This window comes from Schistocerca serialis, chromosome 10 (genome assembly GCF_023864345.2).
Source record: "Schistocerca serialis cubense isolate TAMUIC-IGC-003099 chromosome 10, iqSchSeri2.2, whole genome shotgun sequence".
Taxonomy (NCBI): domain Eukaryota; kingdom Metazoa; phylum Arthropoda; class Insecta; order Orthoptera; family Acrididae; genus Schistocerca; species Schistocerca serialis.
In genome coordinates, this window is record NC_064647.1 from 211,105,004 (window position 1) to 211,131,769 (window position 26,766).

The 26,766-nt window shown below is 43.9% G+C and overlaps 1 protein-coding gene across 1 annotated transcript in view; it reads left to right on the top strand.

Moving 5' to 3' along the window:
* Positions 1-26,766, top strand: part of LOC126424790 (RAC serine/threonine-protein kinase) — a 770,672-nt gene that overhangs the window by 295,877 nt on the left and 448,029 nt on the right. The gene's annotated exons all lie outside the window — the stretch shown is intronic.

Here is a 26,766-nt window from a genome sequence, read left to right on the forward strand (position 1 = left end):
GTAAGTTTTTAATAACTGTGACATTACCTTGTAAAACTAAAGCGAAAAACATGGGACGCATGTTACTGATAATTCATGTTCCTAGGTCACAAATAGTTTTATGGGAAATGATAATAGCCGTTGCGATTTTTCTCAACGACGGATACTCTCTACGCTCCTTAATATCATGTATTGCTTGCGCCCAAGGTTTTCGTTTTAATTTTTACAAGTATTATCACAACTGTTAAAAATTCACAAGCTCAAAACTCCAGGACTGTCTGTTTGGGGTTAGAAATCTGTGTGGTGCCAGGAGAAATTATTTTATACATTTTAGCCGGTTTTAAAAATGTGTTACGTTAAAAAATGTTTACTTAAATAATTGTTTTCAGCGTTGTATCCTTGTCTGTGTGTAATTTTTCAAGCATTTTGATGTGGTAAATTTCAGGTTTACTTCAATTTCTCTTCATCTGAGCCAAACAGTATTCAGCTTCCTAATACGTACATATCGCGAAAAGACCATGAAGGAAAAAATTACAGAGATTGTAACTCTCACGGAGGGTTACGAGACATTCGCAAGTAGAACAGAAAAGTGGGGAATAGCAGTGGAACACAAAGTACACTCCGCCACACACCAGACAAGAAAGTGAGTTAACATTGCACTGTCATCAGGTTCTGAGCTATGTTCAAAGTTTCAGGTCTCTAGAACATCGGGAAATTAGTTTGAAATCAAATGAAAAATGTTTACTGTACAGACAGACAGATAAGCAAAGTAGTCGCCGCCACACACGAGACAATAAAGCGAGTTAATTTTGCATTGTCACACGCTCCTCAGCCATGTGAGTGTTTCAGGTATGTAGTGCATCGCGAAGATGGTTTGAAATTAATTCCAAATTTTGCATCAGACAGACAAGAAAGTCGCCTAATAAAAAGTCTTAAAAACTGAGGAAGACAAGCAGAAACAGATTCCGTGGAGAAACCATTTTGTATAGGTTGTGTACAGTGAACTTTAAATGGCTACCTTTAAACATTTTTTAAAAATTACTATTCCTTTTTCGTGTTGAACCTAAAATAGACATACACTGTCTGATAAGAAGTACACTACTGGCTATTAAAATTGCAGCACCACGAAGAAATGCAGATGATAAACAGGTTTCATTGGACAAATATATTATACTAGAACTGACATGTGATTACATTTTCACGCAATTTGGGTGCATAGATCCTGGGAAATCAGTACCCAAAACAACCACCTCTGGCCGTAATAACGGCCTTGATACGTCTGGGCATTGAGTCAAACAGAGCTTGGATGGCGTGTACATGTACAGCAGCCCATGAAGCTTCAACACGATACCACAGTTCATCAAGAGTAGTAACTGGCGTATTGTGACGAGCCAGTTGCTCGACCACCATTGACCAGACGTTTTCAGTTGGCGAGAGATCTGGAGAATGTGCTGGCCAGAGCAGCAGTCGAACATTTTCTGTATCCAGAAAGTCCCGTACGGGACCTGCTGAAATGTAGGCTTTCGCAGGGATTGAATGAAGGGTAAAGCCACGGGTCGTAACACATCTGAAATGTAACGTCCACTGTTCGAAGTGCCGTCAATGCGAACAAGAGGTGACCGAGACGTGTAACCAATGGCACCCCATACCATCACGCCGGGTGATACGCCAGTATGGCGATGACGAATACACGCTTCCAATGTGCGTTCACCGTGATGTCGCCAAACACGGATGCGACCATAACGATGCTGTAAACAGAACCTGGATTCATCCGAAAAAACGATGTTTTGCCATTTGTGCACCCAGGTTCGTCGCTGAGTACACCATCGCAGGCGCTCGTGTCTGTGATGCAGCGTGAAGGGTAACCGCAGCCATGGTCTCGGAGCTGATAGTCCATGCTGCTGCAAATGTCGTCGAACTGCTCGTGCTAGTTTATGCTGCTGCAAATGTCGTCGAACTGTTCGTGCAGATGGTTGTTGTCTTGCAAACGTCCCCGTCTGTTGACTCAGGGATCCAGACGTGGCTGCCAGATCCGTTATAGCCATGCGGATAAGATGCCTGTCATCTCGACTGCTAGTGATACGAGGCCGTTGGGATCCACCACGGCGTTCTGTATTACCCTCCTGAACCCAGCGATTCCATATTGCCGGCCGGAGTGGCCGAGCGGTTAAAGGCGCTACAGTCTGGAACCGCACGACCGCTACGGTCGCAGGTTCGAATCCTGCCTCGGGCATGGATGTGTGTGATGTCCTTAGGTTAGTTAGGTTTAAGTTGTTCTAAGTTCTAGGGGACTGATGACCACAGCAGTTAAGCCCCATAGTGCTCAGAGCCATTTGAACCATTTGATTCCATATTCCGCTAACAGTTATCTCGACTAACGCTAGCAGCAATGTCACGATACGATAAACCGCAATCGCCGTAGGCTACAATCCAACCTTTATCGAAGTCGGAAACGTGATGGTACCCATTTCTCCTCCTTACACGAGGCATCACAACAACGTTTCACCAGGCAACGCCTGTCAACTGCTGTTTGAGTATGAGAAATCGGTTGGGAATTTTCCTCATGTCAGCACGTTGTAGTTGTCGCCACCGGCGCCAACTTTGTGTGAATGCTCTGAAAAGCGAATCATTTGCATCTTCTTCCTGTCGGTCAAATTTCGCGGCTGTAGCACGTCATTTTCGTGGTGTAGCAATTTTAATAGCCAGTAGTGTATTTGGACGCTTACTAGTGGAAATTAATGTCTGGTGTGCCCACTCTTCGCCTGTATAACGGCTTGTTCTTTCCAGGGGACACTTGGAGTGTGGTGTGTGTTGATGACTGTGGAGGAATGACAACCCACTCTTCTTCATGAGCCGTTTGTTCCACTGGATTCAGGTCGGGACTCTGGACAGCCCAGCGCATTTTAGGACTATTACTGTCCACAAGTGCCTCACAGATGTTGCGTTATGACAGGGTGCTCTGTCATGCTGTTGCAAAGGACCATCGTCTCCTACTTGTTCCTCCACTGTGCACAATACGAAAGGCTTTAACACGCGTTCATATCCTTCGGCTTTCAGCTCTTTCTTAAACGCAATAATGCAACAACACCATAACCACGAAAAACATACCCATACCGTAACACCTCCCTTCTGTATTCAGTGTTGGGCTACACGTGATTTGACGTAACGCTGTCCAGACATTCGTCAAACTCAAACCCTTCCATCAGACCGCTACGTGTTATGACTGGATTCATGACTCAAAATCTCTCGTTTCGAGTCATCCACTGTCCAGTGGCGTTTCTTGTGCGTTCCGACTCGCCTAGTGCGCTACAAGCAATTCACCAAATGTATCCAGTAGACAAGTTGATTCAGCTCATGCAGACTCCTCACAGCCAGCGGCTCCAACACCATGGCAAGGAAATGATGAGAGGGCGGTTTGGAAAGTTCTCGGAAAGGAAGAGAAAAAAAGTACGAGTACTTACATAACTGTAACTATTTTTTAGTTTTCAGTGTAGTCTCCTTGTAGATTAATGCACTCGGTACAACGATGTTCTAGTGCCTTGATCCCATCTCGAAAAATGAGTTTCCTCCAGGCCTGCAAAACTCCGGCTATCTGTTCTTCGTTTGAAGTGAATCTTCGTCCACCAAAAATATTTTGAGTATTAGGAAGAGCTGGAAGTCTGACGGACCCATATCGGGTGAATAAGGCGGTTGTGGCAACAATTCATACCTTAGTTCGTGTAATTTTGGCTTGGCGACGGCACGTGTGCGGGCGCGCATTGTGTTGATGGAAGATGACTTTCTTCCGTGCTAAACCGGGCCTTTTTTTCGCGTATCTTTTGTTTCAATTTATCCAGGAGGTTAGTGTGGTATTGTCCAGTAATTGTTCGCCCAGTGGGGCAGTAATCTACAAACAGAATCCCCTTCGCACCCCAGAACACTGATGCCACGACCTTTCCCGCCGAAGGAATTGCCTTTGCTTTCTTTGGTTGCGTAGAGTCGGCATGTTTCCGCTGCTTTGACTGTGGTATTGTCTCTGGGTTATAGTAGTGTACCCACGTTTCATCTGTGGTCACAAACCGGCGCAAAAAATCATGTTCTTTTCTCCTAAAACGGGCCAAACATTGTTCCGATATGTCTATTCTCGTGCGTTTTTGATCCACCGTCAAGAGTCCGTCACCCATCTTGCAGATAATTTTTTTCATTTCTAATTCTTCAGTCAAAATGTGATACACCGTTTCAGATGACATCTGGTAAGTGTGAGCAGTTTTCACGCACTGTCAAGCGGCGGTCCTCCATGATCGCTTTGTGCACTTTTGTAATTACTTCTGGAGCAGTGACACACCTTGGCCGACTACTGCGCGGATCATCATCTAAGCTCTCCCGACCAAATTTAAGCTCATTTATCTACTCGGCAACAGTTGAATATGAAGGAACAGAGTCCCCCAGTGTATTCTGGAAATCGGCATGAATGGCCTTTGCTTTCATACCTCTCTCTACAGAGTACTTAATCACTGCTCGAATCTCAATTCCTTTGCATCTTCGCAAATTCCTGAGCGGGTACAACAACAGAGCCACGTCACCGCCGCAGCTCTCTTCCAAGAGCACTGACGTGGCACGTGTTTACAGGCAACAGTCAAAATGGTTCAAATGGCTCTGAGCACTATGGGACTTAACATCTATGGTCATCAGTCCCCCAGAACTTAGAACTACTTAAACCTAACTAACCTAAGGACAGCACACAACACCCAGCCATCACGAGCCAGAGAAAATCGCTGACCCCGCCGGGAATCGAACCCTGGCGTGGAAGTGAGAACGCTACCGCACGACCACGAGATGCGGGCAGGCAACAGTCCAATGAATATCACGTGAAGAACTCGTTGCGCTAGTGCTGATCTGTCGTGGTGATTCCGAGAACTTTTCAGACCACCCTGGAATTTGTTGGATACATGGCCACATCGGGATGAGGGGAAACGACATGGCTGACAAAGTGGCCAATGAAGCATGTAGGGACTGTGTTGCCCGTCGGTGTCCCATCGTGTTGTACGCCGTCATCTCATTTTCTGACAGACGCATCATGTATCAGTGGGAGACTGGATGGTTGAAGGTGACGAAAACAAACTGTGGTCGCTCAAATCGACCACACAGGCATGGCGGACTTCATGTCAGCCTCACCGCTGGATGGAGGTTCTGCTTACCAGACTGCGCATCGGACATAGCCCTTTAACACATGGCTTCCTCCTCCGGTGGGAGGGTCCACCACTTTATGAAGTTTGTGCTGTGCCACTGTCAGTTCATCATGTTTTTTATTTATTTATTTATTTATTTATTTATTTATTGTTCCGTGGGACCACATTTAGGAGAAGTCTCCATGGTCATGGAACGAGTCAATACATGAAATTATAACACGATTGTAGAAACACATAAAATGAAACAAGTCGTTAGTTTAAATAAAGAAAATCAAGAATGTAACACTGGAATTTGCTTAATTTTTTATCTCTTCCAGGAGCTCCTCGACAGAATAGAAGGAGTGAGCCATGAGGAAACTCTTCAGTTTAGACTTAAAAGTGTTTGGGCTACTGCTAAGATTTTTGAGTTCTTGTGGTAGCTTATTGAAAATGGATGCAGCAGAATACTGCACTCCTTTCTGCACAAGAGTCAAGGAAGTGCATTCCACATGCAGATTTGATTTCTGCCTAGTATTAACTGAGTGAAAGCTGCTAACTCTTGGGAATAAGCTAATATTGCTAACAACAAACGACATTAAAGAAAATACATACTGTGAGGGCAATGTCAAAATTCCCAGACTATTGAATAGGGGTCGACAAGAGGTTTTCGAACTTACACCATACATAGCTCGAACAGCCCGTTTTTGAGCCAAAAATACCCTTTTTGAATCAGAAGAATTACCCCAAAAAATAATACCATATGACATAAGCGTATGAAAATATGCGAAGTATACTACTTTTCGTGTTGAAATGTCACTTATTTCAGATACTGTTCTAATGCTAAATAAAGCGGCATTTAGTTTCTGAACAAGATCCTGAACATGGGCTTTCCACAACAGCTTACTATCTATCCGTACGCCTAGGAACTTGAACTGTTCCGTCTCGCTTATAACATGCCCATTCTGTCTGATTAAAATGTCAGTTCTTGTTGAATTGTGGGTTAGAAACTGTAAAAACTGAGTCTTACTGTGATTTAGCATCAAATTATTTTCCACAAGCCACGAACTTACTTCATGAACTACATTATTTGATAATGTTTCAATATTACACACAATGTGAGTCTTATATATTGATATCAGGGCAGCCCCTCAGTCTCTATGGAGATGTGCCGATACTGATTCCAGTGTTAGAAGGGTGGTGGAATTTCGTGAACAGTCAGGCCTCATCCGTAAACTGGTGGGGAAGAGAGGCAGACTTCAGTGCATTTTAAACTACTGCGCATGTGGGGACAACCATCGTCCCCACCAGTGAGATTGGCTTGCTGACTTTTCGTCAGGGCACCGATGATCATGATGTAGAGCACCCTGATTATTGTAATGTCACTACGTGATGTAACATTATTGTAATATTCCGAATGTCAGTACCAGCGATGATGCGCTACCGTAACTGAGACCAGAACGCTCTTTGCTATGACGACAACGCTCTTTGCTGTGAAGAAAGGCATGTAGCTATTTTTGCAATTGTTGGAGATAAGGAATACCGGTTGGACATTGTGTTTTTTTTTTCAGGTGAGATAAGTTTGCATATAAACGTAATTTGAAGTGCAGAGGTCAACTTGTTGTCGCAATTATCAAGAATAAAAAAAAAATTGTCTTATGAAAAAGAAGGTAAATATCGTCTACGAACTTTTATTCGAGGTTGGATTCCCGGACCTTCCTAAAAACTATTAGTGTGTTTAGCAATAGAGTGAATACTGGGCGAATCTGCTACTATCACGGTCCGAACGAGGCGCAATATTTCGCCGTCAGCATGTGTGTTAAAGACGTTCCCTAAGCGACCAGTTTGTTACACAGAAGATATCATACTTCCACTGTTGTTCAAACTTTTCATTCTGAAAGAGAATTTCCAAAAAATCTTACGGTGACTGTGAGTACTTCAGCTGCCACGACAGACAGAGTTTTCATGGCGAGTTGTAGCATTTTTCTCCGACTTTGCCTGGCGATCTCTGAGAACTGGAGGAACGGAAACATCCGACCGCCAAATCATCGTGCACCTAACCCGGTCTCTCCTTAGCCACGAAGCCATCTATAATCAAATTTTTCACAAATTTTTGTATTAGACAGGTAAAAAATATTAAAGTATATGCATCTACGCAAAAAATCAAAAGAGTTCAAATGCAGTACCTGTCTTGTCTGTGTCAAAGTCAGAGGTCAAGTTATTTTTTTTTCTTTACGACGTAGCAGTTCATTATACACTCATCCTCATAAATTAATGGAAATTGCAGAATGGCGCTAATAGCATAGGCACATAGGGAACACACACGACACAGGTATTGGGGATAAGTTGAAAAAACTGTCCCGAAACACTTGAGCTGCAAAACGCCATTGTTTCCTGCGCATGGGATATGATCACCATGCACACGTACACAGGCCGCACAACGGGTTGGCATACTCTGGATTAGGTGGTCGAGCAGCTGCTGGGGTATAGCCTCCCATTCTTGCACCAATGCCTGTCGGAGCTCCTGAAGTGTCGTAGGGGTTTGAAGACGTGCAGGAATACGTCGACCGAGAGCATCCCAAACGTGCTCGATGTGGTTTAGGTCTGGAGAACAGGCAGGCCACTCCATTCGCCTGATATCTTCTGTTTCAAGTTACTCCTCTACGATGGCAGCTCGGTGGGGCTGTGCGTTATCATCCATCATGAGGAAGGTGGGACCCACTGCACCCCTGAAAAGGCGGACATACTGGTGCAAAATGACGTCCCGATACACCTGGCCTCTTACGGTTCCTCTGACAAAGACCTGCAAGGGTATATGTGCACCAATCATAATCCCACCCCACACCATCAAACCACGACCTCTATACAGATCCCTTTCAAGGACATTAAGGGGTTGGTATCTAGTTCCTGGTTCACGCCAGATGAAAACCCGTCGCGAATCACTGTTCAGACGTTACCTGGAACCACTGTTCCAATGACCGTGTACTGTGTTTTTGACACTAAGCTTTACGGGCTCTCCTGTGACCAGGGGTCAGTGGAATCCACCTTGCAGGTCTCTGAGCGAATAAACCATGTCTTTTCAGTCGTCTGTAGACTGTGTGTCTGGAGACAACTGTTCCAGTGGCTGCAGTAAGGTTCCGAGCAAGGCTACCTGCAGTACTCCGTGGCCGTCTGCGGGCACTGATGCTGAGATATCGGTCTTCTTGTGGTGTTGTACACTGTGGACATCCCGAACTGTAGCGCCGGGACACGTTTCCTGTCTGCTGGAATCGCTGCCATAATCTTGAGATCACACTATGTGGCACACGGAGGGCCTGTGTTACGACGTGCTGTGTTTGACCAGCCTCCAGTCGCCCTAGTATTCTACCCCGTCATCAATATGTGTTCTTTGAGCCATTTGCAACAGACAGTCACCATTAGCACGTCTGAAAACGTCTGCACACTTACTCGCTGCACCGTACTCTGACATGCACCAACGCACCTCTGTGTATGTGGACTGCTGCCAGCGCCACCGTGCGGCGATCGCAGGTCAAATGCATCGCATGGTCATTCCCCGAGGTCATCTAAACCCGCAGACCGCCCACCGGAGCGTTGTTTCACCGTGTTTCAGCATTATCCTTAATTTATGAGCATGAGTGTATTACCATCATCTTCTGTACCTCACTGTTGGTCTACACATGATGGGATGTAACACTCTCCAGGCGTTCGATAGACGCAAACCCTTCCATTGGATTGCGACAGGGTGTATCTTGGTTCATCACTCCAAATCGCTCGTTTCGAGTCTTCCACTGTCTATCGCCGTCTCTCCTTAGACGACGTCAAGCTTAGTTTAGCATTGACTCCAGCAATGACTGCTCGATCATTGTATTATATTCTTTTTAACTCCATAAGCGCAATCACTGTGCTAGCTGGATTACTGATATCACTTTGGAAGTGACGTTACAACCACCATCCGCGATGCTCAATAGACCCTCTGTCACTATATGAGACTTGCGTTGCCTTCGTTTATCTGTGATTGTTTCTTCGTGTTTCCACTTCACAATCACAACACCAACAGTCCACCTGGGCGGCTTAAGAAGAGGTGAAATGTCCCTGATGGATCTGTTACTCAGGCGACATCCAATGACTACTCCATGTTCCAAGTCATTGCACTCTCTTGACAGATCCATTTTGCTGATCCTGCTTGCCTAACATACGTTTTGCCTAACATATGATGACAAGCAGAAAGAAGGACAGTGTTAAATTTTTGGGATTTCAGCTTGATAATAAATTCAACTGGGAGGAGCACACCACAGAACTGCTGAAGCGTCTAAACAAATCTCTATTTGCTGTGCAAAATCTGTCAGACATAGGGGATATAAAAATGAAAAAGCTGGGCTGGCATACTGTGCTTACTTTCACTCCATAATGTCACATGGGATTATTTTTTGGGGCAATTCATCAAGCCAAATTAAAGTTTTGCGGGCACAAGAACGTGCAGTAAGAGGTATATGTCATGTGAACTCAGTAACACCCTACAGAGGCCTGTTTAGGGAACTAGGGGTACTAACTATTGCTTCCCAATATATTTAATCGTCAATGAAATCTCTCATTAAAAATATATCACTTTTTCAAACCAACAGCTCAGTTGATGGAATCAATACTAGAAATAAGAATAATCTTCGTAAGGATTTAAAGTCACTTACTCTTGTACAAAGAGGTGTGCATTATTCCGGAAGCCAGGCGCGGTGGCCGTGCGGTTCTAGGCGCTTCAGTCCGGAACCGCGCGACTGCTACGGTCGCAGGTTCGAATCCTGCCTCGGGCATGGATGTGTGTGATGTCCCTAGGTTAGTTAGGTTTAAGTAGTTCTAAGTTCTAGGGGACTGATGACCTCAGATGTCAAGTCCCATAGTGCTCAGAGCCATTTGAACCATTTGAACCACACATTTTCAATAACTTGCCAGCAGCCATAAGAAGCTTAACAACCAATTAAATTCAGTTTAAGAGAAGCCTAAAGGATTTATTGGTGGCCAAGTCCTTCTACTCCATTGTTGAATTTCTCAGTAGAACCAACTGGTTTGTATAAGTACAATCTAACTTCTGCACCATTTCAATGCAGCAATGTGTTCATTGTAAATAAGTATTGTAGTAGTTCTATTATATGTTTATTACCTTATAAATTCCGCCCCCCGGTAGCTGAGTGGTCTGTGGGACAGAATGTCAATCCTAAGGGCCCGGGTTCGATTCCCGTCGGGGGTTTTCTCCGCTCAGAGACTGGGTGTTGTGTTGTCCTAATCATCATCATTTCATCCTTATCGACGCGCAAGTCGCCGAAGTGGCGTCAAATCGAAAGACTTGCACCTGGCGAACGGTCTACCCGACGGGAGGCCCTAGTCACACGACATTTACGTTTACCTTATAAATAAAAAAAACATTTTTTTAATTCAGTGCATTAATGCGATCTCAGTAAATGAGTGTTGTAAAATGATCCTTCCATATAGTGTTCATTAAAAAAATGACGGTCATTCCACTTGGGTACTGTGGAAGGTACATTAGCTTATTTGTCTCAGTTGTAAATATTTATCATATATTATTGTTTTTCTGACATGTTCTGCATCCTAGAGAACCTCCTCATTATGAATCAATTGGAATGAAAGTAAATCTAATCCAATCTCTGCTGACAGCACAGTACTCATCATCTCCTTTTATACTGACGACTTCGCCGCTCGTGACATCTGGGGGTCAATTCCGCACAGGTTCGATCCGATCGTGTATTTATGACACTGACAAATAAGTAAGAGTGAATTTTTAACTACTCCCGTACCCGCCCCATGTTGTAATGCAAATTTGTAATACGGCAGAACGACCGTTGTTCACGAATGAGGTGGCAATCTGGAGACGTAATCAGCCAGAACACAGCGAGGTAGATACTCGCTCCTGTTTTCCCCTTCCCGCTTGTACGGGCAGCAGTGAGAGGGGATACTAGAGACCTGCGTGTCAGACGGCGTTTAACCTTTAGAGCACTAATTACAGTGCGCTGTTCGGTCGAACTGCACTTACTGTTGACGGGAAGGTCGGCGATACGGGCGACAACAACGTACCCTCACCGTTATCCCAGTTAAGGACGACTCGGTATATGTTAGAGATACGGCGTTTGCACAGAAATACGGAAGCACCGCGAGAAACGCATGTTGGCAAATTGTCGTTGCTCGTATCGGAGGTGCTTCAGTAACCAAGGTAGCCAAAATGTTTGGCGGTTCAAGAGGCGCGGCGTCGAAGACTTGTATCACATACAGGGAAATCGGAAAAACATCACCCGCAAAGTCACAACACGGACGGAAGTGTGTGTTCAGTGATGGTGACGGGTGCTAATTGAAGCCGAATGCGCCGGCCGCCGTGGCCGAATGGTTCTAGGTGCTTCAGTCCGGAACCAGGCTGCTGCTGCGGTTGCAGGTTCGAATCCTGCCTCGGGCATGGATGTGTGTGACGTCCTTAGGTTGGTTAGTTTTAAGTAGTTCTAAGTTCTAGGCGACAGATGACCTCAGATGTTACGTCCCATAGTGCTCAGAGCCATTTGAACCATTTTTGAAGTGGAATGTGACGAAAAATAAGAGCACAACAGCTGCTAAGTCACTGCAGAATTGAATGTTGCACTCGCGAACCCTGTCAACAGCAAAACAACGCCTAGGGAGCTCCATAATCAGGGAATTCCAGAGCGAGTTGGAATTCCAAAACCATTCATCAGTGGCGCAAATGCCCGAACAGGAAAACGTGGTACCGAAGTCATAGATGCTCCCCTGTGGAGCAGTGGAAGAAGGTCGTTTGGTCGAATGAGTTTTAGTTCACACCGTTTTCAACTTATGATCGTGTTTACGTCACGTGGCGGGGGTTCCGTGATAATTTGGGCAGCCGTATCGTGGTATTCCATGGGCCCCATACTTACTTTGCGAGGACGTGATTGCCAACGATTATGTGGCCATTTTGACTGATAAGCTCCATCCCACGGTACAATATTAGTTCGCCAATGGTGAAGCTGTGTTCCAAGATGTCTCTGGCCCTGTTCACACAGCTCGCATTATCCAGGACTGGTTTCTTTTTTGAGGACGAGGTATGAATTGTGGCGTCTTCCCTGGCAACCACAATCGCCAGATCTCAGTATTATTGAGCCTCTTTGGTCTTCTTTTGGAGAGAAAGGGGCGTGATCGCTGCACACCTCCATCATCGTTATCTATGGACAGACTTGCACGATTCATGGTGTCAATTCCGTCCAACACTACTTCAGACATTGGTCGAGTCCAAGCCACGTCGTGTTACGGCCTTCTGCGTCCTCGCCGGGGCCCTACACGATATTAGGTAGGTGTACCAGTTTCTTTGGGTCTTCAGTGTATAATGTGACCTCTATTACCCAACCAGTCGAATGTGAGACGAAGTGGTTGGCTGATCGTAAGTTTATGAAATTAATACCAAAGACAATACGTAAGTGGTCAGTCTTTCTCCTTTACCAATTTATTATCTCCTTTTTATATAGATCCAAATTCGGGAAAATTACTACTCGTGTACAAAAGGATACCAAGATTCGGTTTCGTAGAGCGGTTTACACTTCTTACTTTCAATATGCGTAGAAAGGGCTCCCATTATAATTTTTATTAATAATTTAAATTTAGTAATTACCTAGTCCTCCTGACAGAAAAATGACATGCTTTTCTGTCTGTAATATACAGGGTGAAGATAAATTGGCGCACTCGAACTTAGCAATGCAATTCCTCACATACTAGTAATACAAAAATGTGTCACACAAAATTTCATCGTGCGCATATTTCAGGCAGTAAATGGGCGTTAAAGATTGGCAAACTGGCAACACTGTAATCACATGTACGATAACTACATACACGTGAAAGCATATAACAGGAGGGCTGTGCAGCTGGTGTAGTGGATAGCGTTTCGGGTTAGCTTGCAGGAAGTCGAGAGTTCGATTCTGGGCTGAGGCGTGTTGGTTTTTTATTTGCTAAATGTAGTCACCGTGGTACGGTATTGACGTCTTAATCGCCATATCGCGGTTACAGTCGGTGTTCTAAAAGACATCTGCAGTTACGCCCTATATGAACACAGAAATCGAAATAGGATCGTCTTCATTGCAGCTTTTAAAGAACCCCTTTGTACGTCGTGGGTGCGAATTGTGTACCCTCCCTGAATGGACCCATTGAAATTATTTGCAAAGCACGTTGCTAGCCCTGCTGTTGACGTAAGACCTTTACGAAATGTAATGGACTTGAATGTGCCAAGAATAATAGTTGGTATTAATCAATGAGACCATCAGGGTAGGTACACACAAAACAGGTTTGGAATCTAGTATATGCAGTGACGCGAAACAATTCGCGTCCACGACGTGCAAAGGCTTTTTATAAGCTGGTCAATGAAAATGAGTGTATCTCCATTTCTGTGTTCATATTACGCAACTGCAAATGTTTTGTAGAAGACTCATTGTAAAGGCTGTGGGACGATTAAGACGCCAGATACCGTATTACGCGGACTACATTTAGCAAATAAAAACGAATAAGCCTCGACCCAGAATCGAATCCTCGACCTCATGCGTGCTAATCCAAAACACTATCCACTATGCAAACTGCACAACACTACTGCTATATACCGTCAGTGTTAGTTACCGTAAGTGTCATTGTAGTGTGGGCAGCTTGCCAATCTTTAACGTCCATTTACTGCCCTGAATATGTGCAGGACGAAATTTTGTGAAAGACATTTTTATGTAGGTAGTTGTGAGGTATTGCACTGCGAAGTCCGTTTGCGCGAATTTTTCTTCACCAGTATATTTTGCTGCTTTCTATTAAATTTAAAAAAAAATGTATGGGCTGTTCCACAAGCGAACTCAGTTCACGCCGTCACGCGATTAGGAGCATTTTTATGTACGTTTGTTATGTAATGAATCAATCGATGCAGGACGTTATTAAAAACAGTGATTGGCCGAATATTAATGATAGCTGTTTTACTTTTTTTCAAAAATTGTACGACACAGTAGAGTGAGAATTTCACAATCCTGTAAATGCATTCGACCATGAACTGGTCACTTTCAGTAGCTGAAATAAGCAGGCAAAGAAACGTTATAGAGTCTAGAAAATATTTGTAAAGGTCCGTATTGATCACATGAATTGTACGTTTCACAAATACCGCTTTCGGCCATTGACTTCTTCGGATCATAAAAATATTGTGATGCAGATATCAACGTCAAAATCTGTATATCTAGGTACCTACTAAGTGAGCACTTTCCATGTACCTTGATATATAGATTTTGACATTGATACCTACATCAGAATATTTTTATGATCTGAAGAAGGCAATGGCCGAAACTGATAATTGTGAAATGTACAATTTATGTGATCAAGGCGGACCTGTACAAATAAAGTACCATAACATGATCGCGGACTCATCTACTGACGTTATGCCTTCGATTGCTCTACAAAATCCTTCAAGTAACTGTGTAGTGATGCAGAAGAATAAAATGACAAATAAAGTCACGTGATGCAAGTGGTTTCCCGTGCATTGTCAACAGTAACGCAGCTATAGATCCAGGTTTTGTAGTCGGAGTGGAAGCCTATCGTTGTCTATCGATACTCGTTCATGTTCATTCCTACTACAAAACCTGTGGCTCGAAGTAGTGGTGCCTTCGTCATTCTTAACAACGCAAGGGAGAGGGACCACTTGGAATACGTGTCTTTTGGTATAATTTTATTCTTTTACCTCACTAAAAAGGTACTTTGCCGATTCCATAGACTCTATAATGATTTTTTGCCACACTTTTTGTCTATTGACAGTTTGAATACGACCAGTGGCTGGTCGAAACCGTTCAACCTCTTTACTACCATTGAGACGTGTGTGTCCCACGACGGGTTATCAGAGAGCCAATGGCAGTTTGCTGCACGTTTTTACTGCCAGTGTCCCCTGATAAAGGGAAGGCAGCCAAATAGTCTCCGCAATTCTTACAATTACGTTTTGCACTTGTAGGTTGTGCTGTCTCAAGTTTCGTTGCTAACCCCCCGCTCCGCTCCGCAACGAACTGGATAGCGCCTGCAGATAGGCAACCGGATGAACAGATTTGCAAAGCGGGTTGCTGTCGCGCCTTCCCGGACTGTGCGCACGTTTTGACGTTGCCGCGTGACAAACGGTGCTCATATCGAGCACCTGTGATGTAAGATTTTTTATTCGTTTATTTTGAGATTTTTTTATTCGTTTAGTTTGGGTTTTGGTTTCATGGCCATAGAACCAACCGTAGTTTAAACACATGAGTAACAACTGTCAGTTTTGATTACCCCTAAATACAAATTTCTGTACCCTTATAGCAAAAGAAGTATAATTTTTATAAAATTGGTATGTATGCACTACACTTGTCTGTGTCCAATATTTAAGTCAATTACAGTAAAAGGTGTACTTATTTTAACTAAATAATTTTGAACAAATAGATAGAGTCGGAAGTTCCATGCGGCTTTTCGCGGATGATGCTGTAGTATACAGAGAAGTTGCAGCATTAGAAAATTGTAACGAAATGCAGGAAGATCTGCAGCGGATAGGCACTTGGTGCAGGCAGTGGCAACTGACGCTTAACACAGACAAATGTAATGTATTGCGAATACATAGATAGAAGGATCCTTTATTCTATGATAATATGATACCGGAACAAACACTGGTAGCAGTTACTTCTGTAAAATATCTGGGAGCATGCGTGCGGAACGATTTGAAGTGGAATGATCATATAAAATTAATTGTTGGTAAGGCGGGTACCAGGTTGAGATTCATTGGGAGAGTCCTTAGAAAATGTAGTCCATCAACAAAGGAGGTGGCTTACAAAACACTCGTTCGACCTATACTTGAGTATTGCTCATCTGTGGGATCCGTACCAGATCGGGTTGACGGAGGAGATAGAGAAGATCCAAAGAAGAGCGGCGCGTTTCGTCACAGGGTTATTTGGTAAGCGTGATAGCGTTACGGAGATGTTTAGCAAACTCAAGTGGCAGAATCTACAAGAGAGGCGCTCTGCATCGCGGTGTAGCTTGCTGTTCAGGTTTCGAGAGGGTGCGTTTCTGGATGAGGTATCGAATATATTGCTTCCCCCTACTTATACCTCCCGAGGAGATCACGAATGTAAAATTAGAGAGATTCTAGCGGGCACGGAGGCTTTCAGACAGTCGTTCTTCCCGCGAACCATACGCGAGTGGAACAGAAAAGGGAGGTAATGAAGTGGCACGTTAAGTACCCTCCGCCACACACCGTTGGGTGGCTTGCGGAATATAAATGTAGATGTACTTCACTTTATGTGTCATATTTGTCTTCCGATGTATTGGGTAACTGGAATCCGCCCCCCCTTTATGTCAGTTAAAAACTTCGAGAGTTGATCTAACTACTGATGTATGTCTGGTTTCCGTACGTCTCGTAGTTTTTGCGCAGATGTCTTCCGAAACTGCGGAGGTGTTAATGGTCTCGCAGTATGCCCCATCCTTCCCCGCGACGGAAAACGAAACGACGGGAAATATGTACTATATTTGCGACGAGTGACACTGCCCTGTTTGATAATACTATTTATTACTATACGGCTGTTTCACCGTGATTGCCATCGTCAAGTTAGATCATATAGTCTCGATATCTATACGGCATTGATGTGTCAGTTGCTGTTGCACTGTTGTATATGTTTGCTCCTTTGACGTTGTTGGGGCTATAGTAGATGTTAAATATACAGGGTGTTACTAAAAGGTACGGCCAAACTTTCAGGAAACATTCCTCACACACAAAGAAAGAAAATATGTTATGTGGACATGTGTCCGGAAACGCTTACTTTCCATGTTAGAGCTCATTTTATTACTTCTCTTCAAATCACATTAATCATGGAATGGAAACACACACCAACAGAACGTACCAGCGTGACTTCAAACACTTTGTTACAGGAAATGTTCAAAATGTCCTCCGTTAGCGAGGATACATGCATCCACCCTCCGTCGCGTGGAATCCCTGATGCGCTGATGCAGCCCTGGATAATGGCGTATTGTATCATAGCCGTCCACAATATGAGCACGAAGAGTCTCTACATTTGGTACCGGGGTTGCGTAGACAAGAGATTTCAAATGCCCCCATAAATGAAAGTCAAGAGGAGTGAGGTCAGGAGAGCGTGGAGGCCATGGTCCGCCTCTACCAATCCATCGGTCACCGAGTCTGTTGTTGTGAAGCGTACAAACACTTCGACTGAAATGCGCAGGAGCTCCATCGTGCATGAACCACATGTTGTGTCGTACTTGTAAAGGCACATGTTCTAGCAGCACAGGTAGAGTATCCCGTATGAAATCATGATAACGTGCTCCATTGAGCGTAGGTGGAAGAACATGGGGCCCAATCAAGACATCACCAACAATGCCTGCCCAAACGTTCACGGAAAATCTGTGTTGATGACGTGATTGCACACAGCCCACACATGTTGATTGTGAAAATTTACAATTTGATCACGTTGGAATGAAGCCTCATACGTAAAGAGAACATTTGCACTGGAATGCCGTGGATGAACCATTCGCAGAAGTGTACCCGTGGAGGCCAATCAGCTGCTGATAGTGCCTGCACACGCTGTACATGGTACGGAAACAACTGGTTCTCCCGTATCACTCTCCATACAGTGACGTGGTCAACGTTACCTTGTACAGCAGCAACTTCTCTGACGCTGACATTAGGGTTATCGTCAACTGCACGAAGAATTGTCTCGTCCATTGCAGGTGTCCTCGTCGTTCTAGGTCTTCCCCAGTCGCGAGTACAGTACATACTGACGAAACTAAAATGAGCTCTAACATGGAAATTAAGCGTTTCCGGACACATGTCCACATAACATCTTTTCCTTATTTGTGTGTGAGGAATTTTTCCTGAAAGTTTGGCCGTACCTTTTTGTAATGATGACATTTCGTGACAGCTGTATTGACATCGCTGACTTAACTGTCACTACATCCGTCACGAAACGTCATTATGAAATAAACTTACATAACACAATTGAATCAGCGATGTCAATACAGCTGTCACGAAATGTCAGAATGAAATAAACTTACGTAATTCGACGGCTACACAAGTAACTGCTCCAACAAAAGTTTCACATCAGCTGTAGTTCAAACAACGTCAAAGGAGCTAAGATATACAAAAATGCGACAGCAACTGAGACATCGATGTCACATGGATGTCAAGATCACCTGATACACCCAGACGATGGCAATCACGCCTGTAGTAATAAACAATATAACAAACAGAGTAGCGTATTTGTTTTATAAATAAAAAAGCATATATTTGTTTCGTCATAACTAATGTAAGCACATCCAGTGCACTTAGCACGTGCTTCTGCATTATGTAAGTCAGTTATCTTGACTTTGTTCTTTGTAAATGTTACTCCAACTGTGAGTAAAATATGTTATATTAATTGTTTTGTATAGAATGTACTATATTATTTTTGTAATATTCAGTATACTTTAGTTAACCAGTCGCTACTGTGCTTATTTAATAACCACGCATAGCACTCAGTACAGACATGCTAAGCAGTTTCAGTTTATTAATCATAGAGAAGCTTAAACTAGGAATAGTACATTCAGAACCTGTAAGTAAAATGTAATTTTGAACCGTACACTTAATTTTTCGACGTGAATGAAGATGCCAGTCGGCAATATGGCGGATACTGCACTAGTTTTGCGCAGTGTACCGTAAACCGTATTGAGATTTAAACGTAATTATCATTACTGTTTTTTTAAGTTCAATGACGTTTATGTTAGTGAACATAGTGGCTTGTATGAAATGATGACATACTAATTAGTACAATACATTTTGTAAAATGCAGAGGATGTAACGGGGAAAAATGTACATGGTCAAAGTTAGCATGGATTTTGTGGTCAATATTTCAGAGCTTTGATCACGCAGAACTAAATAAATTGATCTAAAGTTTTCTTAAGTGCTTTGTTAATCCCCATTTAAAAAAACTGATACGGTGCATAAATGAAGTGTCATCCGTCGTCAAAATTAATAAGTATGTGGTAATAAAAGACACTAGGCTGGAGTGCCTCAACATAGCTCCAAATTTTGTTGAAGGAACTCATCACCCCATTAAACCTAATACTCGTTTCACAACATCTGGTGCTGTTAGAAGTGACTCATCTGTTTTTCATTTATCGAATGAATATCTGGCACTTGTGGCCAAGCAGACTTCACTCCTTGTTTTCGGAGATATTCGACATTATATGTTGTACCTGAATCACCGCTTGAACCTCAGTAGCTTGTGATTTGAGCAATATACGATTGACCTTTGTTTTTCTTAGTTGTAGGAACATTAACAATTACAAATGAGCCTCCTCCTGTATCCCGAGTGTTAACGTTTGCATTCCTTAGTTCCGCACTGTCAATCACTATCACTATACAATCATTTTCCAAGGTTCCCAGCATGCTTTCTGCAAACATGTGCCGCCACAATAGTCATTTCGCTTCAATTGTTGAACCACCATGATTTTAAAAGGATGAAAGTGGAGGTCAAAGGGCAAAAAGCAGCGAACCGACCTGTATGAAATGCGCAAAGCGCGAACGTGTCGTACCGTTGAACGCCGAGGGCTGACCTCCACGGCTTGTCGAACTTTTTCGATGTTTTTTGCTGTTCTGATTCTCCGAACACCTCCCCGAGTTGGTCCAGGTCTCACCGTTCAAATGGTTCAAATGGCTCTGAGCACTATGGGACTCAACATCTTAGGTCATAAGTCCCCTAGAACTTAGAACTAATTAAACCTAAGTAACCTAAGGACATCACACACACCCATGCCCGAGGCAGGATTTGAACCTGCGACCATAGTAGTGCCGCGGTTCCCGACTGCAGCGCCAGAACCGCACGGCCACCGCGGCCGGCGGTCTCACCGTTCTGAAGTTGTTGAACCACTTTACTGTTGTTGGGTTAGACGGGACAGCACCGTGTCTCCCGACATTGACCTGATTGCAAAGTTTTTACTGCGTGTGCACTACCGAATGATCCGCTGCAGCAAAGGTGTCGTAGAGACGTGTGTTCAGCTGACCGAGGGTCCATATTCGCTGAAATGGCAACTGATAACGAATGTGTATTAACCAGTACGCATCCGCTGGTTCCCCCACCACTTAAATTGTGGCTGAGTCCCTGCCGGTCGCCTTGACGTAAAACAGTGGCTGGTTGCAGTATTTCGTAAAACAATGAAATCATTTCATTCTGGTGCGCAAAATACACCGAAGAGCCAAAGTAACTGGTACACCGCCTAATACCGCGTAGGGCCCCCCGAAAGCACGCAGAAGTGCCGCAACACGACGTGGCATGGACACCGCTAACCTCTGATGTAGAGCTGGAGGGAATTGACACCATTAATCCTCCACACCATGAATTCTGCAGGTCTGTTAATAAATCCGTAAGATTACGAGGGGGTGGAGATATCCTCTGAACAGTACGTTGTAAAGCATCACAGATATGCTCAATAGTGTTTATGTCTGCGGAGTTTGGTGGCCATCGGAAGTGTTTAAACTCAGAAGAGTGTTACTGGAACCACTCTGCAGCAACTCTGCACGTGTGTGGTGTCGCATTGTCGTGCTGGAATTGCCCAAGTCCGTCGGAATGCACAATGGACATGAAAGATGCAGGTGATCAGACAGGGTGCTTAGGTACGTGTCACCTGTCAGAGTCGTATCTAAATGTATCAGGGGTCCCATATTGCTCCACCCCACGCCATTACAGAGCCTCCACAAGCTTGAACAATCTCCTGCTGACATACACGGTCCATGGATTCATGAGGTTGCCTCCGTACCCGTACACGTCCATCCGCTCGATACAATTTTAAACGACACTGGTCCGAACACGCAACATGTTTCCAGGCATAAACAGTCGAATGTTGATGTTGATGGGTCCAGGCAAGGCGGAATGCCTTGTGTCGTGCAATCACCAAGGGTAAACGAGTGTGCCATCGGCTCCTAAAGCACTTACCGACGATGTTTCGATGATTGGTTCGCACGCTGACATTTGTTGATGGCCCAGTATTGAAATCTGCAGCAGTTTGCGGAAGGGTTGCACTTGTGTCACGTTGAACGATTCTCTTCACTCGTTGTTGGTCCCGTTCTTGCAGGATCTTTTTCCGGCCGCAGCGACGTCGGGGATTTGATGTTTTACCAGATTCTTGATACTCACCGAACACACACTCGTGAAATGCCCGTTCATCGCTACCTCGAACATGCTGTGAGCCATCGCTCGTGCGCCGACTATAACACCACCTTCAGACTCACTTGAATCTGCCATTGTAGCAGCAGGCACTGATCTAAGAACTGCGCCAAACACTTGTCTTAAATAGGCGTTGCCGATCGCAGGGCCGAATTCTGCCTGTTTACATGTCTCGGTTATTGAATACGCATGCCTATACCACTTTCTTTGGCGCTTCAGTGTACAAAAAGAGAAAAGAACATGGTCAATTACTTAATCTTCATGAACAGTAGGCCACTTTTTCCAAAACAGCCGAATGGAAAAACTGGTAGAAGCCGACCTCGGGGAAGATCAGTTTGGATGCCATAGAAATGCAGGAACACGTGAGGAATTACTGACCATACGGCTTATCTTAGAAGCTAGATTAAGAAAAGGCAAACCTACGTTTCTAGCATTTGTAAACTCAGAGAAAGCTTTTGACAATGTTGACTGGAATACTCTATTTCAAATTCTATAGGTGGCAGGGGTAAAATACTGGGAGCGAAAGGCTATTTACAATTTGTACAGAAACCAGATGGCAGTTACAAGAGTCGAGGGGCATGAAAGGGAAGCAGTGGTTGGGAAGGGAGGGAGACAGGGTTGTAGTCTATCCACGATGCTATTCAATCTGTATATTTACCAAGCAGTACAGGAAACAAAAGAAAAATTCGGAGTAGGTATTAAAATCCATGGAGAAGAAATAAAAACTTTAAGGTTCGCCGGTGACATTGTAATTCTGTCGGAGACAGCAAAGGACTTGGAAGAGCAGTTGAACGGAATGGACAGTGTCTTGAAAGGAGGATATACGATGAACATGGACAAAAGCATAAAGAGGATAATGGAATGTTGTCGAATTAAGTCGGGTGATGCTGAGGGAATTAGATTAGGAAATGAGACACTTAAAGTAGTAAAGGAGTTTTGCTATTTGGGGAGCAAAATAACTGACGATGGTCGAAGTAGAGAGGATACAGAACGTAGACTGGCAATGGCAAGGAAAGCGTTTCTGAAGAAGAGAAATTTGTTAACATCGAGTATAGATTTAAGTGTCAGGAAGTCGTTTCTGAAAGTATTTGTATGGAGTGTAGCCATGTATTGAAGTGAAACATGGACGATAAATAGTTTGGACAGGAAGAGAATAGAAGCTTTCGAAATGTGGTGCTACAGAAGAATGCTGAAGATTAGATGGGTCGATCACATAACTAATGAGTTGAATAGGATTGGAGAGAAGAGAAATTTGTGGCACAACTTGACTAGAAGAAGGGACCGGTTGGTAGGTCATATTCTGAGGCATCAAGGGATCACCAATTTAGTACTGGAGGGCAGCATGGAGGGTAAAAATCGTAAAGAGAGACCAAGAGATGAATACACTAAACAGATTCAGAAGGATGTAGGTTGCAGTAGGTACTGGGAGATGAAGAAGCTTGCTCAGGATAGATGGACAGCTGCATCAAACCAGTCTCAGGACTGAAGACCACAACTACAACAATAACAATCTCTGTAGAGTAGCATCCAGTGTTGTAAACAGCATAGGACACACACGCGCGCGCGCGCGTGTGTGTGTGTGTGTGTGTGTGTGTGTGTGTGTGTGTGTGTGCGCTGCGATAGGACAGCGTGAGGCAGTGTTAGCCGCGGCGGCGAGCAAACAGGATGTTTACCGGCAGAAAACCTGGCGGCGTGTCACCGAACTCCCGAGTCCGGCGCGCACGTTTCTCGGCTCCCCTCTTGTTTACGTTTCCTGCGGCAAAGGCCAGTGGACAGAGACACTCCTCTGGGGCAACCTTCACACAGCCACAACACTACCCGCTCAGCAACAACTACTTTCCGTTACCGTACTGAAAAGAAAGAAGGCCTGTATAGCGTAGACTGCATCCTCTCCACACTTCGTCCGAATAGGCCTCGGAAGCCCCAACGGTACCGACCGACCACCGCGTCATCCTCACAGATAGGCGTCGCTGGTTGCGGATATGGAGGGTAGGGAGGCAGTTATCGGCGAAACAACCTGTTTTCAGTTATACCAGGTTTTTTTTAGAGTCAGTTTAACCTGAGTTTTAAAACCGTTCAAAATAACCGATTTCTGAAATAACCGATTTTCAGTTTTTTTATTCACATTACTTCCTGTAATAGCCGGCCGGTGTGGCCGAGCGGTTCTAGTTGCTTCTGTCTGGAACCGCGCGACCGCTACGGTCGCAGGTTCGAATCCTGCCTCGGGCATGGATGTGTGAGAGGTCCTTAGGTTAGTTAGGTTTAAATAGTTCTAAGTTCTAGGGGACTGATGATCTCAAATGTTAAGTCCCATAGTCCTCAGAGCCATTTGACCTTCCTGTGGTATACATATAATTCGGACAAAGATTGAAAATTTTTGATTCCCTCAGTTTCAGGATACTTAAAATCAACATACTAAATCATAAAAAAGGGTCGGACCTGTTCTCTTCATATATTTCCTTTTAATAATTTTATATGGGTAAGTGCATTCATCTTTTAATGTATGACAATTGGTTTCTATGATAGTCATCAATTTTAATAGGTCTGTTACATGCATTTTACCTAAAGTGTTTTTATCAGATTATGTTTTTTGTGTAAATGATGACTATATCTAAGTAAGCCCACAGTAGCGACATCTAGGGAGGATGTAGGCAAACAGGTTTCTGGAATCCAGTTGCAATAATCACCATGTGGACGATGTGGCCTATTGTACACCTTATTTTAGATCCATGTGACGATGCATTGCTGATTTATTTTGCGTGTTTTGACGATGCCATTATGGCCTTCTCACTTTAGGACATGGTTTAAAAAAGCTATATTATACCACATTTTATCTGTACATTTCTCTGGTTGTGTGACAGTATATTGTGATACATATTGCTGTTTTATATTGAAAGACACACTGCTCACTAGATGTATACATTTATGTATTTTAGATTTGAGGATGGTCATTACGCACTGAAACCGGTCATCGTCTAGAGAATTGATATTGCGATCAGAGACTGGAATAAAAAACATTTGAAAATACTACTTTAAATAGGCAGATAAAAGGGAACTTTCTACGTCCACGGTACGGTGTTTCACGAAAAGTGATAAGTGTGTGAATACTATACAAAAAAGTATTCTCTACTGATTCTAATTTTTTGAAACTCTACTTTAAAAAATGTTGTAAAAGGGGATACTACCACAACTAGGAATAGTGGGTGCGAAACTTTGAAAAATGAGTTTGAAGAGCTCTATTCTTCGTGTTAATTCGCCCGTTTTCAAGGGTACAAGCGCATGTATTGTAGACACATTTAACACATAGGCTACTTTCAGATTTGATAGCAAACTATGAATGAATTGTAATAAGTTTTCTGCTTCTATGATGTCGCAGGTTTGTTGTAGCTCCTCCCGTTGTTAATCTTTTAAAGTAAATGGAGCACTGTACTTCATTGATCCCGCACTTTGTGAAATACTTCCAGACTACGGATGGTGCCATCCCATAATACAGGGCTATTACAAATGATTGAAGCGATTTCATAAATTCACTGTAGCTCCGTTCATTGACATATGGTCACGACACACTACAGATACGTAGAAAAACTCATAAAGTTTTGTTCGGCTGAAGCCTCACTTCAGGTTTCTGCCGCCAGAGTGCTCGAGAGCGCAGTGAGACAAAATGGCGACAGGAGCCGAGAAAGCGTATGTCGTGCTTGAAATGCACTCACATCAGTCAATCATAACAGTGCAACGACACTTCAGGACGAAGTTCAACAAAGATCCACCAACTGTTAACTCCATTCGGCGATGGTATGCGCAATTTAAAGCTTCTGGATGCCTCTGTAAGGGGAAATCCACGGGTCGGCCTGCAGTGAGCGAAGAAACGGTTGAACGCGTGCGGGCAAGTTTCACGCGTAGCCCGCGGAAGTCGACGAATAAAGCAAGCAGGGAGCTAAACGTACCACAGCCGACGGTTTGGAAAATCTTACGGAAAAGGCGAAAGCAGAAGCCTTACCGTTTACAATTGCTACAAGCCCTGACACCCGATGACAAAGTCAAACGCTTTGAATTTTCGGCGCGGTTGCAACAGCTCATGGAAGAGGATGCGTTCAGCGCGAAACTTGTTTTCAGTGATGAAACAACATTTTTTCTTAATGGTGAAGTGAACAGACACAATGTGCGAATCTGGGCGGTAGAGAATACTCACGCATTCGTGCAGCAAATTCGCAATTCACCAAAAGTTAACGTGTTTTGTGCAATCTCACGGTTTAAAGTTTACGGCCCCTTTTTCTTCTGCGAAAAAAACTTTACAGGGCACGTGTATCTGGAAATGTTGGAAAATTGGCTCATGCCACAACTGGAGACCGACAGCGCCGACTTCATCTTTCAACAGGATGGTGCTCCACCGCACTTCCATCGTGATGTTCGGCATTTCTTAAACAGGAGATTGGAAAACCGATGGATCGGTCGTGGTGGAGATCACGATCAGCAATTCATGTCATGGCCTCCACGCTCTCCCGACTTAACCCCATGCGATTTCTTTCTGTGGGGTTATGTGAAAGATTCAGTGTTTAAACCTCCTCTACCAAGAAACGTGCCAGAACTGCGAGCTCGCATCAACGATGCTTTCGAACTCATTGACGTGGACATGCTGCGCCGAGTGTGGGAGGAACTTGATTATCGGCTTGATGTCTGCCGAATCACTAAAGGGGCACATATCGAACATTTGTGAATGCTTAAAAAAACTTTTTGAGTTTTTGTATGTGTGTGCAAAGCATTGTGAAAATATCTCAAATAATAAAGTTATTGTAGAGCTGTGAAATCGCTTCAATCATTTGTAATAACCGTGTGTATCTGATGTCCGGTGACGACCGTGTGAAACTACCGTATAGACCAGATGGGGCACGTCTCGCGCATTGCAACGGCAGCGTATCATCCAATACACCAGCCACGCGGCAATAGGGACATCTCTGTCACACCAGTGCTGAACCAATTCTCATGTCACCTGTTTGTTGCTCGTGTCTGTCGACATTGTTATTAAAATAGTTGCGATTACGTTTCCAGTTTTTATGACGCAATACTTCAAATGAACGGAAAATTTTCAAATAAAAAAGGACTTTTTTTGTTTATTTGAAAACCACATATTTTAACACTGCTGCAGTTGTGGGGGCGGCGGGTTACATAATAGTGATGGTGGTTGCTTACTGATGTTTTTTGTTCGCCGTCTTTTTCACGTGAACCTGTCAACTATTTTTGTCGTCAGCCAGAAAGCGATGGAGAGCATATTGACCATAGTTTCCACTCTGCACGGCCACATTTTGATCCAGCCCACTGAAAGAAATGCTCTATTCTCCTTCTACCTAGCGGGATCATAATCCTATGATTATAAATGAAAGTATAGCATTCTAGTTCATACTTATATTTAGGAAAGTATCTCTCACACAGTACTTTGA